Source organism: Taeniopygia guttata, chromosome 4A, assembly GCF_048771995.1.
Source record: "Taeniopygia guttata chromosome 4A, bTaeGut7.mat, whole genome shotgun sequence".
NCBI lineage: Eukaryota > Metazoa > Chordata > Aves > Passeriformes > Estrildidae > Taeniopygia > Taeniopygia guttata.
Genome location: NC_133029.1, coordinates 1,032,801 through 1,054,930, shown reverse-complemented (window position 1 = coordinate 1,054,930; position 22,130 = coordinate 1,032,801). Strand labels below are relative to the sequence as shown.

At 47.8% G+C, this 22,130-nt stretch overlaps 1 long non-coding RNA gene across 1 annotated transcript in view; it reads left to right on the top strand.

The window, feature by feature from the left end:
- Positions 1 to 8,053, top strand: part of LOC140684144 (uncharacterized) — a 192,898-nt gene extending 184,845 nt beyond the window's left edge. The window contains exon 3 of the long non-coding RNA XR_012055914.1: positions 778 to 8,053. This is a non-coding gene — a long non-coding RNA (uncharacterized lncRNA). The remainder of the gene's footprint in view (positions 1 to 777) is intronic.
- The last annotated feature ends 14,077 nt before the right edge of the window (positions 8,054 to 22,130 follow it).

The following is a 22,130-nucleotide window of genomic DNA, read 5'->3' as shown; positions in this document are numbered from 1 at the left end:
TATGGAGACACCTGTCTGCAAACCATTTCAGTCCTGCTTTTCAAAGCCAGCGAGCAGAAACGGGTCCTGAACAGCAAAACCTTTCCTACTTCAAGAGCGGGTTGTGTTTAGCAGCCTCACATCCCTTCTCAATTGCAAACAAGACACAAAATGCAAAAGTTGCAAGCCACTCAGCTTAACAAGTTCAGCATTATTTATTTAATGTCCCTCAGAACATGAATATTTAAAGTGGACTGTGACCTCTAAGCAGAGGAAAGTTATCAAAATCCATATGTGCCACCTCTCCACCCAGGGGCCAAGCTGAGCGTGCTGCTGGGCTCAGGTGGAAGGGGAGCAGGGCAGAGGCATCATCCTTCATCTCAGCGGCTGTCCCTGAGCTGCACAGCTCCTCCTGCCCAAAAAACCTTCCTGCAGACCTCTGCTGTGTGTCAGCAGCCCGCAGCCCCTCTCAGGCAGCAGGGCAGGGCCTGGCACGGAGCCTCCAGCTGCAGAAGAGGTGGCAGCTCTGAGATTTTGGCAGGCAGTCACTGCCCAGCCAGGGGTCACAGCCCCTTGGTGTGCCAGAGGCTGACCTGAACTGTCACATGGAAGGTTTCATCCCAAATGAATGTTTTCACAAACATTTCTCCCCACCTTACACCAAGATAGTGCCAGCATCAAACATTTTTAACCTCACAAAACACTCCATCCATTTTTACTCTCCTAAAAAAAAGTTTTTCATCTCCCAGCTTTCTTGAGACTCTTACTAACATGCACTTTTTTTTTTCCTTTTTGCAGGCATTTCTATAAAATTTCTCAGATATCTAGACAAAACCACTGACAATCCTCCCCAGAAACCACCAACTGGTTTGGTTTGAAGATTTCAAGACAAAACCAACATGGCATTTTTTCCACATTTCTCAGCCAGAAACATTGCTGATCTGAAGGGGTTTTTTGGTGGCTTTAGGAGCATCTCTGAGAGCCGGGGTGGAGCCAGCCCCAGCCCCATGCAGGCACCACCTGCACAGGACGTGTCACCACCACTGTCACACGAGAGCCACGTGGAGCAGGCTCCTCTGGAAATCAGAGATAATCATATTTTCCTGCCTGGCAGGCCCATCAGGGGATATCTTCGTTAGCGCCGGGGAGGCAATCAGAACGTCACCATGATGAGAGCCATAAAAAGCTGTCCCTGAATCGTGCCAGCCCAAGCCCAGTCCTACCCTCTCTCCTCCTGTCACACAAGTGAGACAGCCCAAATTTAAAAGCCAAGGAGCTGCCTGCCATTTTCTCTGGTGTTTCAGCCACTGGGACTCAAGCTTTGCCAACTGTTAGCACCTAATCTTGCAACCAGCTCATTTCAGCTTCAGCTTGTGAGATTTCTGGCATTGCACTCATAAAGATGCTGAGCTCCTAAAAAAAGCATTTTTTGCAATGGAAGCTTCTCATGAAAAATTGTTCACACCCATTTTTTTTTCACCTAAGTGTGTTGAAAGGCAAAGAAAAAAAAGCCAAGAAAGCAGCAAGCAAGCAGAGCTGGAGAACTCCCTGGGGAGATGAGACCCCGGCTGGTGTCGTGCCAGTGCAATGGTGTGATTCACTCTGGTGCCTGATTTTCGGGGCTGGGACCTTCACAGCTTTCTCCTTCTGTCCTGGAAAAGGAAGAGCTGAGATAATCATCACCAAGGGACCGGGCCACCCAAAATCTTCCCTGTGGGATGTGAATCCATCAGGGATGCTTGTGCCATCCAGGAGAGCGACTGGGCCCGGAGCAGGCTGGGCTCTGGGATGGCTCCACTCTCATCTCACTGGTTTCCAGCAGCTCCTGCAGGAGCCAAGCACTCCCCAAATGCCTTCTCACCTCAACAACCAAAATCCCAACTCTTCCAAAGTGTCGTTCCTTCAGCAGCCCCAGCGCCCTGCCCTCCTCCATCTGACAGCTCCGCAGAGAAAGCAGATTTCTGGTGCAGTCTGACACCAGGCCAGCCTGAGAGCTGAAAATCAAACTGGATGAGAAGTAGATTCATTATGGACTAATTAATCCAGCAAAAGACTCCTGCACAAAGGTTGATGACATTCACTTCAGGATAATTTTGAAATAAATACGAGGATTCATAGAAGAAAAAAATGCAGTTGGGAAAAGATATTTTTGAAGCATAAATACAGCTCATTTCTACCCCCCCTCCTCCACATATCAATTAATGCAGCAAATCATCTGTCTGAATCAAAGATGTGGGGGAAAAACACGGTTATCTATTTGAACTCCAAAAAAATTAAAGGATTCTAAATGAAACATATAATTAGCCTGTAGGACTCTCTGCTGTAGGTTATTGAGGCAAAAAAGAAAAAAAAAAAACCCTTACTAACTTTCAAAAAGGACTCAACAGCTACAAGGATAGTTTTTGCTGCTCTACAAAAGAGGGGAAAATATTCATCTTCTGGACACAAGCAGGCCCAGCCAGAGCCCAGCCCTGAGCCACAGCGTTTGTAATTCTGCCCTTACACAGGCTCCAGCTGCTGTCAGGTTTTGCTCAGCTTTTTGTCCTTTCACTGGTCTTAATTTTATTTTTTTTTTTTTTTACCCTGCTTGCAGATGCAGGAGATGCAGGAGCATCTCTGCACCCACCCTGCCCCTGGCTGGGGCAGCTCTCTGTGTCCTCACCTCGTGCTTCCCAGGAGCATGAGGGAAACTGGGAGCAAATCTCTCATCATCCAGGTGCTGTGCTGCTGCATTGGTGGTGCGGCTGCTGAGCCTCTGTGGGAACCCAGGACATCCCTCTGGCTGCCCTGGCAGGTAGAGCAGAGGTTCCACCAGCTCAGTTAAAAATTTACAAGTCACTTGATCATGATCTTAGGGAAAAAAAACACAGTGAACCGAAAATTATTCCCTCACAAATAAGATCACTTTCACTAAGTCACTTGCTTCCCCTTCAGACGAGATTTAAGGTTTTTCTCTCTTCCTCTGCAATCTGGTTCCCTTTTGAAGTTAAAAGAAAGAAAGGTTCAGGGGCTTTTTTACTTAAGAAGAAAAACAACCTTCTCCTCTTTGAAATTATTTTTTTTAGACAATTGCTGTCTCAAATTTTAACAAATATTCGCTAATTTGCACCTTGTTCAAAAGCAAAAACAGTAGGTTTGATATTTTTTTCATTATATTGTTTTTTGCATACTAGATGTTACTTTCCCATTCTTTGTCTTGGTGGCAGAAGGGAGAGTCTTAAAGAAATCAAACTACCAGCTCCCTTCCAGATTTTCACAATTTGTTATATAATTTCTTAAAAGGAGCCATAAGGCCACTTGGAGGGAAAACAGAAATCTTCTAAAAAGAAGAAAGAAAATAGATTTTTTCACCCATCTTCTTGTAGATGAAGTAGATGAGACTAAAAGAGGCATTTCATTTGAAACATTGAATTTGAGCCCAAGAAAAAAAAGCTGACAAGGTGTCTCTGCTAGGAAATTCATTCTCAGCAAGAAGACAGAGGAAACCAAGAGACTTTCTTCAAGGACAAAGAGAAAGGAAGTTTGGGAAAATATGACTCAATTTAAAACACCATTTTTTGGTGGGTTTTTGTTTTGGGGAGGGGGTTAAATTTCTTTTTGCCAAGCTGTATGATAAGGGGTGTATGGGTTTGTTTTCCCCAGGAGCAGAAGGGGGTTCTGTGTGCTCCAGGCAGGGACGATGGGCAGAGCTCTGTGTGTGTGTGTGTCCCTGCAGCTCTGCCTCACAAACACCACAGGGCTTTAATGCTGGGATTTAGGGACCAGGTGCTCGGGCTGCTCACGCTGCTCTGTGTTGCTCCAGCAACAAGGAGCTGATCTGGGCAGCCACTGCGATTTCCCTGTGAGAACAGGGTGTCACAGCCACCAGGAAAGGGGAGCAGGGAGGCTCAGCCCCGTGCTGCTCCTGCCCATGGGGGTTTGGGGGGTTTGGGAGCAGCCCTGTCACACACTGCACCCCCTTCCCAAGCATCCCTTGTGGAGAGGCTGGGCAGCCCTCCCACCTCCCTGGGACCTCCAGGCTCCTTCATCCCTACTCTGCCTCCATCTGCTCGCCCCACAGGCACCCTCACCCACCTGCATCCCACAGGGGAGGTGATGGATGCAGGAACCCTCACCCACCTGCATCCCACAGGGAGCTGATGGACACTTCCAGCCCATCCCTTCCAGAGGGAGCAGATCCTCCTGCACCAGCCCCAAACCTCCCCCACACCACCCCCAAACCACAATTGGCATGTCCATGTCAATTCATCTCCTCCAGGATGGGCTGGAGCTCCTCACGCCCAGCCCACCCTGCTGCAGCCCCACAGAGGATCCCCAGGGTGCTGGGGGGGACTGGGGACAGCGAGGACACACAGAGGTCAGAGGGATAAAGGTGTTTCTGTAGGACAGGCTGGTTCCACACCCAGCACTGCAGCTGGGCAAAGGGGTAAGGACTGAAAGGCTCTGGAAAGGAAAACCAGCCCGTGGCTTGTTGTTGTTTGTGGGTTTATGGGCACCAGTGCGTGTGCTGGTGGGTGTGTTTGCACAGCTCTAATCAGCTAAACAGTTTGTCTGTAGCCCAGCAAGAATGGCAAATTAACCCAGGATTCTGGTGCTGGAGACATTTTGTACTGAAAAGATGTGTTTGGTGGCAGACTTTCAGATTCCCTCCTGGATCACACATTTCCATCAAGGATGTTTTCTCTCCAATATAAAGCATGGGAAAACAAAACCAAACAGCCAAACACCCTTTCCAATAAAAATAAATGAGATTAAGCATCAAAACATATCTGCCATTTGCTTACAGAAAAATACAAAGTCAAAGCCTTCGCTAGCAGACTTTCAGGTCTTTTCAGCACAAAACATCACTTCATTTACAAGTTTCCTCCAATTTTTTTAATACTTTCAGATGAAAACCAAACCAGTATTAATCCAAGTGGAACTTCCCTTTTTCTCTTTCCATCTTTTTTCATTGAATTTTCCCTCTGGGACCGTCCCCATCAGTTCTCTCCTCTCCAGGGAGCTCTGCAGATCCGTTCCAGGATGCACAGCCGAGACCAAGGAGTTTCCACGGCCCCGTTCCTGCCTGCAGCACATCAGCTGAGCCCAGGCACATGGAATGTCCAGTTCTGGAGCCAGCCTGCCCTACCTGGCCAGGTGTGCCTGTGCTTCTCTCAGTCAAGATTTGGCTGCATTTTTCCCCAGCATGTCTCGAGCTGCACGTCCTCGGTGGGAGCAGAGCAGCAGAGCTGCCTCGAGGAGCAGGAGCACCAGCACCTGGTCAAATCCCTTATGGGTAACTTGATAGTGCCATGCAAATGAAAAGTGTTCTGTATTAGTACAGCCTGGCCATGATGCTGTTATGATAAAGGTAATGGACTGAGCTCCCCCTGCACCAGGGAACGGGTTTCAACCACATCCTGCTTCATTAGCAGCCACCTGGCCCTCGGGCACTCATTAAAGGTGCTCTACAAAGCTCTAGATGTGTGAGGGGCACAGGGACAGGTGAGCAGGGCAGAGCATCATTCAGGGACCTCTTTCTGCTCACTCAAGACACACAGTGAGGTCACCACTGGTTGCTCTTTTCCTGCCTCTGTTCTTTACCTGCTTGGTTTTCACAGATTAGAAAACCGGATTTCAGCTTTGCTGGCCCAGATTGTTCCTCCCTCCTCCCCAGCCATATCAAAAGCCACAAGAGGGTATTTATACAAGGAAATCTTTGCAGAGAACCCCCTCCTTGGTCCCTGTGGAGCACTGGGTTTGTTCTTCCCCAGCTCCATGCAGCAGAAAAGCTGCTTTCAGCCCTCCCTCCTGCAAAGACAGCAGCACCAGCCCAGCAGTGGTGATCCTGCTCCTGCCTGCACAGGGATCACTCCACACCAGCCCTGCCTCCACCCTGGGCACGTCCCTGCCCTGCTTTTGGTGCCACATGGGATCCCCACGGCCCTGCAACCCTGTCGTGATGCTCAGGGCTGCACCTCTCTCCACAGCTGTGGGACTGATTCCTGCCCCCAGCTCCACAAGACAAATACCTCAACACAGAGACATTCTCCAGTTATTGTTGTCTTAGCTTTTGGTACCAAACTAGGCAAAGCAGAAGCTGAGGTCTCCTCCTCACTGCTGGCACCTTTATGCTCCCAGGCAGGAGCCATTCCCACAGCCCCTCACTGCAACTAATGCCCCAAGCACCCAGGGGAGAGGAAAAGATCATTATTGCTTCAAAATGAGACTGTGAAGAAAATATACAACCAGTCCAAAGCGGTAATTGTATTTCCCAGGGCAGCCCTCTGCTGCCAGATACTGAAGGAGCCCAGCTCCAGCTCTGGCTCCTCATCCCAGCCAGCTCTGGGCACACAGCACATCAGTGCCCAGGGCACTACTGCCTGCTCTGGGGCAGGACAGCCATGGGAAGTCCCTGGAAGCATTTAAGTCCAGGTTGGATGGGTCTGTGAGCAGCCTGCTCCAGTGGAAGGTGTCCCTGCTCCAGTGGAAGGTGTCCCTGCCCATGGCAGGGAGTTTGGAATGAGTTCACATTTAAGGTTCCTTCCAACCCAAACCATTCACGGACCTGTGATTCTGTCATTTTCTATTTTTATGATTCCATGGGCTAATGGTGCTGCCTGCTCGGTAGGGATGGGGCTGAAAGCTGCAGCCACAGCCTCCACCACTCCTTGCACAGCCCCAGGGCTGGGCTGCAGGGTGCTGGCTGCACTCCCAGCTGCAATCAGCAGGTTTACCTGGGAGCACACCCCTGGGGAACCTCTGCTTGAGCCCAAAGGCCCAGGGAGGCTCCCCCACATTCGCCCTCCCGTGGGTCCAGTCCCACCCATGCTGCCACTGCAGCCTGCATCCCCTGCAGCTGCTGTGGTTTGAAGTGCTGTGTTTGTTTTCCTCCACTGAAGACTTTCAAGAATAGATGTGAAAGCAGGAGAAAGAGCTCCAAATGCCCCCTATGTTTCCCCCCAGGAACAGAGCTATTCCTTGCTATGTTCTAGACTTTTGCTGCCTCTTTTTTTCCCCTCCTCGCTGCTGCAGAGCCAGGAGCTGGGCTCAGGGAGCAGCTGAGCACCCCCAGCCCCAAAACGGGGAGCAGGATGGGGCTCACAGCTCTTGTCCCACAGCGAGCTGGCCTGCCTCCTCCCAGCAGCTGTAATGAAAGGCTTTGAACCTAAAAATGAAAGGAGAAAGGGAAAGGATGTTCCCTTTCCTCCCCTGGCACATCCACACGCACGCACACACTCCTGCGGACTTCTCCTTCGCCTGCGATATCAAATGGCCGTGTCTTTTTGAAGTTACCATGGCAGTGAGAGCAGAGCAACAGCACAACTCGCAGAGGGGGAGAGAGCAAAGGAAAAACGCCGGCACAGGGAAGGGGAGGACAGAAAGGGGCCGAGAAGATCCTCTGATGTCTACAAGATGTGGTGCGGAAAAGGCTTTCCCACCGGAGGAATTAAAATAAGCAAATAAATATCCAGCCATGAGAGGGCAGACAAAAAGTAAAGAAAAGCGAGATCTAACAGCAGAGCTGGGAAAAGGACTGAAGTAGAAGCAAAGCAGAGACAGAAATTCAACTAATTAGAGAACAAGGTGTGTGCAGAAAGAAAAAGAGATGTAGGTGAAAGAGGATGCGGCATCCAAACCCAGAATGAGGATAATTTCAGGAGACAAAACAAGAACTGCCAGTGACAAGTTGCTTTGGGGCAGCCAGCTCAGCCACTGCCAGCAGTCTCAGGGTCGCCTCCTGTGGGAATCCAGGACATCCCTCTGGCTGCCCTGGGACCCTGGCAGGGGTCAGAACCCCCCTGGACAGAGCCCCCAGAGACACTGGCTGTGATCTCTGTCCATGGAAAAGAGTTTTCAATCTTACAGGATCAATTACCAGCTCTGAGTGTTTGATATGAGTAATAATTAAGTGTGGCACCGGTGCAAAAGTAAAATTTTAGGATTCTAGATTAGGGGTTCAAAGGGGACAAGATGGAGGAAATTGGGTGTGTCTTGTCCTTTTTCTCCTTCTTCATGCCCTCCATGTTTCACTGCGGTGTTGGCATTTTTCTGTTGGTTTAGGCTGGGGACACACTGTCCAACGTAGGTGACAGATATTGGCACGTTATTGTAAATCCAGCACAGGTAGTTTGTGGTATTTAATGTTTGTACCATCCCACTGAGGGCAGAGCCCCACACGCTGCCCTGCAGGACAGAGCTGCGGCAGGGCAGCAGAACATGTTAGAGATAAACAGAATAAACAACCTTGAAACCAGCACAGACCAATTATGGCTTCTGCTTTGGCAGTGGGGCTGACAGACAGAGACTTTCTACAATCTGGGAATCATCAATACCTCAGATTCCGACAGCCCCCCACCCTACACCCAGGGGAGCACCCCTGCCAGACCTCTAGCTCTCCAAGGCCAAGCAAGGCCAGCTGAAACCCTCTTGGGTTTGCTTTGAGCAGCTCAGCACAAAGCTGGAGCTCAGGACTGTTCCACATCAGGAAACCCCCAGACCCTGCCCAGCCCCGTGCTGCAGGCGCTCCCTGCAAACCAGGCTGACCCCGCACATCCTCACGCCCCGCTGCGTGCCCACGGGCCGAGGCAGGTAGGGAACGGGGGATGCTTCAGAAAGCTGGCACAGAGAGACAGCAGAGTGGGGAGGAGGAGGGACAGCCTTATCTCAGGGCAGAGGCTGTCACTGGCTGCACACAGCCACGCCACACCGCTCCGCTCCCTCTCTGTGCCGCCAGGATGCAGCTCTGCATTCAGAATCCTGCATTCAGAATCCTGCGCTCAGAATCCTGTGTTCAGAATCCTGCATTCAGAATCCTGCATTCAGAATCCTGCATTCAGATTCCTACATTCAGAATCCTGCACTCAGAACCCTGCGTTCAGAATCCTGCATTCAGAATCCTGTGTTCAGAATCCTGCATTCAGAATCCTGCATTCAGATTCCTGCATTCAGAATCCTGCATTCAGATTCCTACATTCAGAATCCTGCACTCAGAATCCTGCATTCAGAATCCTGCGTTCAGAATCCTGCGTTGATTCCTGCGTTCAGAATTCCTGCATTCAGAATCCTGCATTCAGAATCCTGCATTCAGATTCCTGCGTTCAGATTCCTGCGTTCAGAATCCTGCATTCAGAATCCTGCATTCAGAATCCTGCGTTCAGAATCCTGCGTTGATTCCTGCGTTCAGAATTCCTGCATTCAGAATCCTGCATTCAGAATCCTGCATTCAGATTCCTGCGTTCAGATTCCTGCGTTCAGAATCCTGCATTCAGAATCCTGCATTCAGATTCCTGCATTCAGAATCCTGCATTCAGAATCCTGCGTTCAGAATCCTGCATTCAGAATCCTGCGTTCAGAATCCTGCATTCAGAATCCTGCATTCAGATTCCTGCACTCAGAATCCTCCGTTCAGAATCCTGCGTTCAGAATCCTGCCCTCTCCCAGTCAGGAGCCAAGCCTCCCCTCTGCACCTGGGGAATGTGAAACTGGGGCTCTGAGGAGCTCATGACCAGCTTAGAAAATCCCTTGGACACCTGCCTGGGAAAGCACACTGACCTGTCTTCCAGCCAAGATAAGGTGTCTTCTAGCGTGGATCTAATCTACCCCGGCAACAAGGACTCGGCATTTCCCTCTTGGGCTATTCCACAGATTTCCTCACCAGAAAGTCATTCAAAACATCCCGTTTTTCCTCAGCATGAGTCTGTGCTCCCAGTAGAGCCATGCTAAATAATTCCTTTTTGCTTTGGAAGTTTAAAATCTTCATCTGTCATTTTGGCATTGTACCTTATTTAAAGTGGTTGACATTTCTTCAATTCCAGGCTTACCTGGAGGGTGCTAAGCAGAACACCAAGAGCCTGGAAAACTTTGCAAAGCAAAAATCTTATAGAAGAGGAGTGTGGGATGAAAACAGCATCCCACGCATACTTAAATACCAGCATCCAGAGTGAGCAGGATTATGATTGCCTGGCCTGAAACAAATGGTTCCACTTTTGCTGCTGCTAATACCATTAAATAACCAAGAGAGCGAATGTCACTGATTAGAAAATAGCACAGAGCATTCGCAAGCACTAATCAGCTTCACAGAAATGTTAACTTTCAGACCCAAAAAACCCTTGACAGTGTCCCTGTGAAGTTATTTCGGGTGAGGCTCTGCATACCGGAGCTGTCCCTTCGCATTAGGCTTGATCCCTGCTCGCCGTGTGCAGCACGGTGAACCCTCAATGCTTTCAATTACATGACAAGCAAAGCAGCTTATTGGTGCTCTTTATTCTAATGTCCCAATATTTTTCATATTTATGATATCTAATTACATTTGGTCCTGATAGTGATGTAATGTTGAGGTATGGAAGATTGAGAAGACCGCTCTAATGTTAATATATTTACATTATTAAAAAGCAATACATTACATAGGCAGTCTGCTGTGTAGGGCTGGATTTCTAGATGAGCTCTCAAGGCAAATCCATTATCTTCTCCCTCCTCCTGTCCCCTGTACAGATTCTGATAAGTGGCAGCGTTTAAAGTGACTGCAGCTGGTATCATGGTGCCAAAAGGGAAAAGGTATCTTACACATGCATGAAATTAAATAGGCCCAGGGGTCTCAGAGGACCACACTGCATTACCAGGCACAGGAATTCAAGACATTAGTTGAGAAGATCAGCTTTGCAAAAATGGTGCAAACAAAACCCTCAAGAGGGCTGGAGAAGGGCGGGCTCCCTGTGCAGTGCCATCAGAGGCGCTTTCTGTGAAAGTCTCTTAGCTGGAAGAGAAGTCTCCTCAAGACCCTTTGGTTTTAAGCTGCCTTTTCTCCTTTGGCCAGAGAATTGTGCATGTCTGATGATGGTCAGGACACGCTGCACATCTTATTGCCCTCTTCAGGTGAGGAGAAATGAAGTATTTATAGAAGAGCTTGAGCTGCTCTGTTCCCTAAGGATCACCTTCTGGGAGGGACACGTTCCCTTTGGGACTGTCCCCTCCTCAAGCGCTTCCTCACCCATCACATCTTTGGAAGTTCACCGAAGAAGCCAAGACCCAGGCTGGTGCTTCATACATTTTTTAGACACACCTCCAGTAGCTAACTCAGGGCTAAAATGTGTTATTCAGTACTACATGTCTGGTTGACTCAGGAAAGATGTCAACTCCAAATGAAAATTGGGGGGACGGGAGGCAGAAGCTGAGAGCAGCCTTTCACCAGGGAATATTTGCCAACCCAGCAGGTGCTGAGCATCTTCATCCTCTGCTGTGATCTGTGAGAGATGAGCTTGAGCCACACCTCATCTAAATCCAACAGCTCAAACACTGTCTCCACAGCAAAACCCCTAAAGAGCCCTTCTCTCACCATGAAAATGAGTGAGAAGCACAAGGGGATGCAAAGGTGTCCAGCAGCACCAGTGCTGCAGGAGAGACCAGCCTGTTCAGGGTTCATTTACAAATTCCTAATAAATGACAAATGGGTTTTTAATGAACAGCACCTGCAGCAGCGGTCTCAAGGCTCAAGTGGTTGACACTGAGAAAAGACAAGTCTGGGGCACATAATCCCTGCTAATAAACATGAGATAACAAAACAACAAAAAAATAAAAAACCAACACAAATAATTTCAGAGCCTGTACCAACTTCAGCAAGTCTACCTGATCACCCATGAGCTGCTTATAAAGTATAGTTTGTGCTGTCAGTTACACATTAGGAACCTCCTGCCCGGGGCACGTGCCTGTGAGAGACCCTGAGTGCCACCTGGAAGGACAGGACAGTGCCACCTGGAAGGACAGGACAGTGCCACCTGGAAGGACAGACAGTGACACCTGGAAGGACAGTGCCACCTGGAAGGACAGGACAGTGCCACCTGGAAGGACAGCCTGGCCCTGGACGGGCTAACTGGACAATGAGGAGATGGGGAGGTGGCCCTCCAGCACCTGCTTCATTGTAGGGATTCCCATTCAGCACAACGTGCTCAGATCTTTCAAAAGGAAAATACACAAAACTAGGTCTTCCTGGCTATTTCTACTGCTTTGGATGTAATTTCTGTCTCCTCAGAGTGATGTGTGCTTGCACGGAGGAATTGGAAATGACTCCTGAGTCAGTGATAGTGGTGGGGAGGAGGGGGGTGCCTGCAAGTCAGAACTCATCCACATTGACAGAGAAGTTGTAAAGCAGCTTCTGTGATTTCCACCCAAATTAAGCCTAGCACAAAGGAGGATTCTCAACCTCTTCCTTTAATGAGCACAGAGCTATAAGGACAATTACTCTGAATGAAACAAAATTAATTAACACACACATTTGGGGACTAAAAATGCTTATTATCTAATATGTATGAATTTGACCTAGCTTAAAATTAATGACAGAGCCAGGATGTACATGGCATTCAGGTTACACAAAACTGCAATAAACATGGTGCAAAGAGAGATGCTGCTGATCCTTTTAATATCAGCACTGTGAGAGCTGGGAAGAGCGGAGGAAAGCATGTGCTGTACATAATTTTCATAGAAATTTGCTTCAGTTGAGCTTGTACTTTACATGTGTTTTAACAACTGAACTTGCTGGCAGGAGTGAGCTTGGCATAGTGATTATTAGGTAATACTTCTATGAATGTGTTCTGGAGCTGGAATTCTCTTTTGGAAAAAGGCTTGCACAATGCAGCACTTTGCTTTCCGGGATGCCAATAGCACTCACGTAATTGATTGAGTTTGTGGTTGCCTGCATCCTGGCGTTTCAGCCTGCTTTAAATGCTTGATCAGGAATTTTTATTCTTGGAGGATCCTTTCAAGGAGAAGCATCCATCCAACCTGAGAACATAAGTACACCATGTGGCCTACTGATCCAATTAGACTGACCAATGCACTTAAACTCCAGCATCCAGAAATATGCAATTAATTAATCACTTACATGCAGTCAACAGGCCACAACTTATTCGTCCAAATTATCTAGCAAGAAATAACTGAATTATGAGGACATTCAAGAACATCATAAATTGTTCGTGGATTACAGCAAGGCAAAGTTTATTAAATAACTCATCCAAATTACTTGGGCCATTTTATGTATGACAGAATAATTTTTGTGTGTAAGAACTTCTTGGATGATGTTAAAGGGCAATTCTATCTGGATAGTGGCTGTGAAATCACATTTGGCATCTTGAGAACTCCAGCTGAGCACGCTTCTCTTATTCCAGAAAAATGTAGAAATGTGTAGTTTTACTCATTGGTCCAAAAAATGAGCTTAATGCAAGCGAGGCACCGCGGGCCCGCCTGTGCTGCCTGATAAAACCCAGCAAAGCCCCCGTGCAGGCAGGTGCTCCCCACCACCCTCCCTGGAACCCCTCGGGCCCACACTTGCAGAGTGCCACCAAAAGCCACCCAAGGGCGTGCAGGAGATAGAAATAAATCCTGCCATGGCTGTGTTTAGGACAGAGGCAGATCTGTGCCTAATTATAGCGCCCATTCCCAGCCAAGCCGAGCTCCTCCGGCGTTCAGCGCCTCCCCCGCGCCTCCAAACCCGGGGAGGAGGAGAGCTGGATGCACATGGTTCAACAGGATTTGGACCAAGGAGGGCTGAATCTTGGCATGCCTCGTGAATCCAGCTGTCTCCTACACACACAAATCCAAACAGAGACAGTGTGAAAGGAGCACGATGAAATCTTCCCTGCTCGTGTACACGGGTCCGCAGGAACCTGGGCCCGGAGAGAAGGGAGGTGCAGAAAGGATAAAACGAAGAGCTGCTTTCCCATCCCTCTGCAGACACAGCTGCTCTGAGCACTCCTGGGAGCGGAATTCTCAGGGCTGGCAGTGCCAAGGAAAGGGGAAAGGATGGCCAGCAACTCTCATCCCTGCATGCCAGTTCCTGACTGTCCTTGGCACTGTGGGATTTGCCCACAAATGCACCAGGGGTGTGAGGTCGGTGTACAGGGGGAAAGATTAGTGGAGGAAAAGCCTTTTCCCATGGCTGTGATGGGCTGAGGCAGCTCTAGGGACACAAGGGTTGTCCCCACAGCACCAGTGACAGGGAGTGGCAGTGCAAACAGAATGAAGACATGCCATCCCTCAGTCGGAAGGCAATGGAAAAGAGTCTTCTGAACCAAGCCACAGGTTTTTGTATGTAACCCCATTTTTCTACAGTGAAATCTCCCATGTATAACTCCCATGTAATTCCTTATTCAATACTTCTATAATCCTATTTTTCTTCTGGGGAGATTTCCTTCACTTCGTCTGCCCCCAGATCCTCATCAGGATAGAGGTTTGATTTATTCCTGAGGGAGAAGACTGTCACCACTCCTCCCAGCTGCTGTGAAGCAGTCTCTCAACCCTGCAGAGGCAGGACCCTTTCCTACTTGTGTTATTAGCATTCCCTACTACTTGCACGTTATTTTTCTTTTTCCTCTTCATTCTCTCTTTTTTTTTTTTAAACTTCTGCAGTGAATTCTGCTTCAACACCCACATGTCTGCTATTGAAGCCAATCAGCAGGATTGACTCAGGTAAGTTCTTTTATTAGGTACTGATTTCTTTGTGTCTGATGTCTTTATCCAGACTCCTTTGAAAATCCCATTTTGGCTGAGCATATTGAAGCAAATGCCTCTCTCACTCTCTTTCATTAGCAATTTTAGGGCAGCTCTGGCAGGTTTTTCACTCCTCTCTCTTGAACTCAGAGAAAAAAAAAAATCTGCAGTAGTTTTATCTCTTTTCACTGTCTCCAGAGGATGTCCTGCCAACACTCCCCCACCCCCAAAATTGGACAGAAAAATGTAGGTCTTGGGTAGTCTGATGGGCTGAGATTTGGAAGCAACAACATTTCACAACACTGGCTTTCTAATTTCCTCAGACTAGAATTAGTTCTGCCACCAACATTTTGCCCAGGGCCCCCAACCCCAGGAGTGCTCAAAGTGTGTGTCGCTCTCACATATTATTATGCTCCAGTGAGGATGTTCCTAGCAGAGCTCTAACGTGTCTGGCACAAATTCATGTTATATCTAGGTTTTGACATTGGGCCTGCTCCTATAGAAGTCAATGTCAAAATTCCATGCGAGTGTTCAAGCACAAGGATCAGGCCCACTTCCCTGATTTATGCAAGTTATTTTTATATGATAGTGAATTGGATGCAGTATTATAAAATCTGGAATTAATCTGCATTCTAATATATTATAAAAACCAGCAAAAAAAAAAAAATCCCAAATTAACATCCTCCTTAACCTTTATTTTTATCAAGTGTACTAAATCAACTGAAGAATAATTGCTCTGAGGACTATGCCAAATGACTGCACATTTAGTTTACATATTCCCTAATGTAATATGAATTGATGAACTTTCTGAGATACACATGATATAAATGATCATGATGTGCCATTCTTAATTTCTTTCAATTGTCTCTGCAAAAACACTTTGCTCTTAGAATGAAAAGTGAGTTCTGTGCATTCCAGACCCACAGGAGAGAAGGAAACATACTTGTAAGAATTTGCCCTTTTGGCAAGAAGTGGAGCTTTTTTAAATGAAAAGGTCAAAATCCTGCTGTCAGGCCACTGGCTGGGACTGGGATTACTGCAGTGAGCAAAGTCCAATCCCTCTCAGCTCTAGAAAGGAGCAACCTGAGTTGGGCCCACCACACCCTGGTGGTCCTTCCTCCACGTCAGCTTCCTCGTGGATGCCCAGCTCAGCTCCCAGCCCAGGACTGTCCCAGAAGAGGGGCAGAGTGGCCGCTCCTCCTGGTGCGCCTTAGACCAGCTCTGGGCCAAGAGCGTGCACACCCCAGCTGGAAGGGCGAGCCACAGCCTCGGCCTGAAGGAGGGCAAGCAATGAGCCACTGATGTCCCCTGTGCTTGCCCTGTGTCCGTCCTGCCGTGGCACCCAGCTCCTTCTGGCCAGAGCAAGCACCTCCATGAGCATGGAAACCTCGCCGTGACCCTCCCTGCTTCTCCTGCTGACCACTGGCAGAGATTCTCTGTGGCACCATTTCACCACCACATGTGATTACCAGATGTTTTCCATGCCCTCTGAGTCTCCCAACCTTGTACGACCTTGGGCACATCTTCTCTGGTCTTCAGTTTGCCATCTGTTAACTGGGGCATGATAATGTGCTACAGGTTTTAGAGCCAAATAGGATAAGCAATCATCTGAGTTGGACTGCTGTATAATAGAGGCCACTGGACTTCCCTGAATTCTCTTTTCAGTCAAAGCAAACCTTCTGCAAAATGTATCCTGCTTTGATTTGCTCATAGCTAGGCTCTGAGGATGCAAAGGAAATGTGGTAAACGGTGCCAACATTAATTATCATCACAGACAGATATGTCTGTGTACATCTCCCTGGATGGACTCCTGTATTTGCTGAGCAGAAGTGTCCAACAAAAAGGTTTGCTGCTCAGACAGCTCAGACCACGATCAGAGCACCTTTCCTTTCCTGTTGTGGCAGCGTGCTGTACTAATAACACTCTAATAGTAATATTTATCAAATGTTCCAGTCCCTGCCTTCAGCCATATGGTTCCTCCCGGATCTTGCCAAACTCCCCTCAGCGGGTTTGGCACCAGGGGAGGGATGCCAGCGCTGAGCCCTTCCCTCTCTGTCCCCTGCACACATCGGAGGCTCCGGGCACAAAGGGGCCCCTCTCCATTAACCTTGATGGGTCCTCCTGCAGTGCCAATAACAGCGCTGGGGGGATCACAGAGCTGCTGCCCAGGGAGAAACTTTTCTTCTCTGACACCTGTGAGCAATCTGGAGCCATTAGCCATTTCACTCCAATACTAATGATGCTCCCTTCAGTCATTATCACTTATTTTTTTTGTGAAACCCTTGGTAAAGCTGAATCTAACAGGTCATTAAAAGCCCAGGGAAGCCCTGACTGACTTGATCCCAATTGTTCCTTATGTCTGACAAGATTTTCCCTATTGAGCATTTGACTTGCATTTTATGTTGCCTCATTAAACTGTGCTAGACTTTAATCAAGGTCAAACAGGGGCAAATCTGCCTTTCCAGAATGCAAACAGCTCCTACCTGGGTGCTGATCTGCAGCTTGCGTTGCTGCACAGGCTCTCCCCGAGGATGGAGCCCAGTGGATTTCGTTAACACGGGGCACGACCTGAACCCCACAGGGCCCGTGGAAAAACCAGGACACGTGGTTGCTTATGCCTCATTAAAGCCTCATTCAAACCCTACCCCAATGCCTCCGAAGTTCAACGCCTGGACGTGGAACCAGCCAAGGAAGAACGCTGCGTCACAGCATGAATAAAACATATTCTAATTTTATCAACACCTAGAGTCCCGGTCTTTAAAATCCTGAGGTATTTCTTTTCCTTTATAAGGTATATGATGAACAGCCGATTACATTTTTGATGTCTTTTAATGATCATAATTAAGTATGATCCATCATTGTAATTTCACCACTAAATCAAGGTAGATCACCATAACAGTCATGATAAATCAGGCTCTTTGCACAACTATTCCTGAGGATGAACCAGAAAATGAAGTTGGAGGACTCCAGAACCTCTCTGCTCCATCAGCAGGATGCTGAGCAGCGAGTGCTTCCCTTTGGCACTAACAGGACGCGATGAGTGGAAGCACTCAGCTCCTGCCAGAGCTGTGCCTCTGGCCCTGCCCTCCCACATCTCACCAAGTGCATTCTTGGTCACCCCTTCTGCTTGTTTTTCCCCCTGAAAGTCCAGCACCAGTGTTCCTTATTTAAATGAAGGTGGTACCTACAACAAGCAGCTCCTTGGATATTCCCTCTGCAAAGCCTGGTGTTAAACAAAACACTGCTTTCAAAGAATAGGAATGAAGGCACAGTCCCAGCAGCCGTGCCTAAAGCCAAAATCCTCACCACTGGAGGTCAGCTCTGACCCCTTAGCCCTACCCATATTTATCAACACTCCAAATTACTCTCTAAGGAGCCTTACATTGGGACCATTAAGGCTTCCACGTCGCTTCAGATATCTCATCATATGTTCCTTAACAGCAAAAATCTTGATAGAACTAACAAAATTAATTTCCCTTGGCCAAATCCAAGCTTGAGGGTCTGCATGAAAGCCTTTTCCAGACTTTTGTGTGCAATTTCAGTTCTGTTAGACACTGTTCTGCAGTGTTACATGCCACAGATGGCTGCCTACCCAAAAAAGTGTGATAAGAGCTCCTGGGACTATAAAAAGCAAAAATCTTATGTAAGTTTCTCAGCCCAAAAGTTGAGCAAATAAGTGCTAAAGTATCTTGTTGACTGCTCTAGAAGTCTCTGGAGGAAAAATAAATAGTGGCACTAATATAGAATATTGATTTTTTCATGTAGTTTTGTGTGATGGAGCATGCTACAAGTTCACCAACCCAAGCTCTTAACAACTCATATAAGAGATGTACAGTACTCATCATCCAACAAATGGGGAAACGGAGTTTTGTAGGTGCCAAATGCTGCTTTACAGAATGCCAGTGGCCAGCTTTTTCCAGGCACTAGGTATGGTTTCCTCCTAAAGAGCACAAAGAGAACAGACCAAGGTCCCTGGAGAGGACAGTAAAACGGTACATTTCCCTCATCATGATCCAAATGAAAAGTACAGTAAAGGCCATACATCACAGTGAGATTTCCCACTCTCCTGCAAGCTAGCAGAGGGCTCCCATCACTCTCAGACTTCTTTCTCACATTTATTTTAATCAACTTTCTGTCATTTTTGGGTCCGGGTACAGCATGATCAGCTCGACCTGCCTTTGGCTCTGTGTCAGGGGTGTCATATTATCCATCCATGTTACACGGGCAATGCTTGATAGCAGGAAGGTCATTTCATCTCTGATAATTCCCCCAAAGGGGATATGAAGGTAGAATGATTACAGAGTCATATACCTTCTTGCAGAATACCTCATCCTTGTTCCTAGATTATTGAAATGATAAATGGAAATTGGCCAGGGAAAATCACTTAGAAATGAATTGTGGTCATAAGCCATAGGAAACAAATTTGGTTTCCAGAAAGACAAAATAAAAATCATCAAAGCTTATTGTCTTTACTAGATACAGCCTAAAAACAGACGTTTAAAGTATTGTAGATTTCATAGCACATACTCTTATTAGGGAGGGAAACAGCATGAGGCAGAGTCCTGGTTTTACAGGGGTATATCACCACACAAATGGCCCAATAATCTGAAATAACCTGTCCAAACCTGGAGCTGGTACTCTGATGATCTAGAGAGAAGGCATGTGTACAGCCAGGCTCTGTAAGCCAGAGGCACTCACATGCTAATCTTAGACTCTGCCAAGTTAAGAGGAAGCAGAGATGCTCCTACATAGCTAAAAAAATAACCTGAGAGCTTAGATCTGAGCTCCTTCCAACCGAGGATGACAGTACAGTAATTCTAAAAATGTATTATAATTCTTCTTCCCTCTGTCACCTGAAGTTTTGCTTTTGCTGCTGCCTCTGTTCACATGCTTCGAAATACAAGTAAATACCTCTTTGTGCAATCAGCTGGGAGAAGTGGGCATGGGAATGCAGCGAGGAAAAGGTTCACCCTCAGAGAGGATGGCAAGGTTCACCCCCAGTGAGGATGGCAAGGTTCACCCCCAGAGAGGATGGCAAGGTTCACCCCCAGAGAGGATGGCAAGGTTCATCCCCAGTGAGGATGGCAGGGTTCACCTGCAGAGAAGGTGGCAAGGTTCACCCACAGAGAGGATGGAAAGGTTCACGCCCAGAGAGGATGGCAAGGTTCATTCCCAGAGACAGTGGCAAGGTTCACCTGCAGAGAGGATGGCAAGGTTCACCCACAGAGAGGATGGCAAGGTTCACGCTGCCCTGCACAGCCAGGTAGCCTTGGGCTACCCAGCCCAGCCCAGCCAAGCTGTCTCAGATCTCCGGACTGCAGAACGAGATCGCAGTAATGCTGCTCTCTGATGCTTAATTAAGGGCTGGGAAGATGTCTGCACGCTCTCTGCCCTGTCACAGCGCCAGTGCCTCGGCCGTGGTGCTGACAAGACGAGCCAGTGGCAGCGGGCAGGTTGCGGTGCCGATGGGCCACGCGGAGCATCCTCAGCAGCACCGTGGGCACGCCGCTCTGCCCACCCGTGCCCAGCTCCGGCCCCTGGCTCATGTTTAAACCATCAGGTTTTAATGCAGAGCCATTCCCTGCTCAGGATCAGCACGGCGTGGGGTCCTGCTGCGTGGCTGGAGCTCGGCGGCGTCGTGGGATTACAAATATGATCGGTGTAAGCGGCTCCCTGCTCAGTGGCACAGGTTGAGTTTGTGGGCATGTACTGAAATCCACCTGCTTTCCCCCTGCTCTGGGTTTTTGCTTTATTGACGGCTTAATCACCTTTGTGTCTGCTGCTTATCTTGGAGGATTTGCTATGAATTGCATTCGCTTGCTTCCACTGTGACAATATCTACTTTGCTAATTAACTGCCTGGTGGACACGTTACAAGCTACAATAAATATTTTCTGTCCGAGAGAATAATTACGATGCTGCCACCTGACCTGAGGGAGTTTTCACATCCTTTGATTTTGGGGTTTGTTTTTTTCTCATTTCCTTTTTTTATTTTGGTGTTAAAACTCTCTTAGGTGTCTCACTGCAAATGCAAACAGATGTTTCACATCTTGACTCAATGACCCATTCTACAAACCTAAAACACTAAAACTTCAGGCACGGGTGTTTCTATCAAATGAAAAGTCCATATATTCCTTTCAGCCTGGTACAAAAGATGAAAAAACAAAGGTTAGCCTAGGGAAGCTTGGTCTCCAAAAACCATCAAATCCTTGGAGACTACCAACAATATTAGTAATTACTGCTCAAAGCACAGCTGAGTTGGCATGGAGACCACCAAGAGCTGGGTCTTTAAGAGATCAGCTCCTATTCAACACACACATTAAGTGCTGTATTAAGCACCTACTGAACCCCAGAAAAAAATATAATCACAGAATTATTTCTAAATGGACTTTTTAGTTTTTCATGTCAAGAAAGGGGGCCATGAATAGAAAGGGCAAAAATCAGCGTGGAGAAACATTTACCTCAGCCTCTCTAGGTACCATTAATCACCCTTTCTGGAAAGCCTGGTACAAAAGGCATTAAAATTTAAGACAGGAAAATCACTGCCATTCCTACAGCTACACCTATTGCTGCTACTACTACTCTTAATTAAGGTCTGAGAGCAGTTAAACATTTAAATATGATGAGGCTTAGAGGTGAGCTGACTTGCCAAATGGGGAAGGGAAACATTGTCAAACAGAATCAGGGAGAGGAGCCCAGGCAGGAAAATGAGAGGGATAAAGAAATGCAGCATGTGCTGCCAAGCGCCTGCACTGAGACCAGCAGCTCCTTCTGAGGAGAAGCCAGAGTTATCCTGGTCTCAGACACTAAATATGAGCGCAAATGCTGCTCCTGAGGAGGCTTTTCTGCCCAGGTGCCCTAAGCCATGTCTCAGAGGAGGAGTTTTTTTGGAGGGCCACCTAACACAAGAAAGCAAGGTGCTGAACACAATGAAGATCCTTCCCTGGAGAAAAGCCCAGGTCAAGAGCCAACATGAAAGGAAGAATTGGAGTCACAGCCAGACGAGTCACATTGTCAGCTGTAGAAACCCAGTCCTGGAAGACCTCTGGGTGATGGAGGGGGACTGCAGCATTGCTGAGCACAAACCACTCCACATAACTTGTGCTCAGAAGCGGCTCTGGGCATTACCCGTGAAGTTATTGTCGTGCTGTATAATCCACATTTGCTTTATGATGACACAGTGTCTTCCCTGCTGGATATTTTACTTTTCAGGCAGTAAGACAATAAACTACAGTCCCTGACAAGAAATGTTTTCATTGCCATTGTTTTAGAAACACATGTTTTCTCATTCACTATCAGCACCACCTAAATCAAAAGAGGTGACTTTCACAATAAATCAGATAAGAACGGCTCAAAAACTGATATCTGCCAGCTTGTTTTCTCCCTTAATGGTGCTCCTGAGGCAGGCTGAGATGTCTTTTCCCCGAGCAGCCCAGGGGATAGGTGTGAGGAGGATGGCAAGGCACAGACAGAGGCAGCCTGTGGCATCACAGCGTGCCCGGGCGGGCGTGGGTGATCACTGAGCACCTCTCACGCTGTGATGGATGGCACTGCATAAAGTGGAGCACTGTGGGAAGCGTGCAGAGAGATACAGGAGGTATTAACCATTTCCCAGCCCCAAAAAGAGGGGCTGAACAGCTCTCTTGAAAGGCACTGAGAGCCCACAGTACAAGAACAGCCACTGGCACGTGC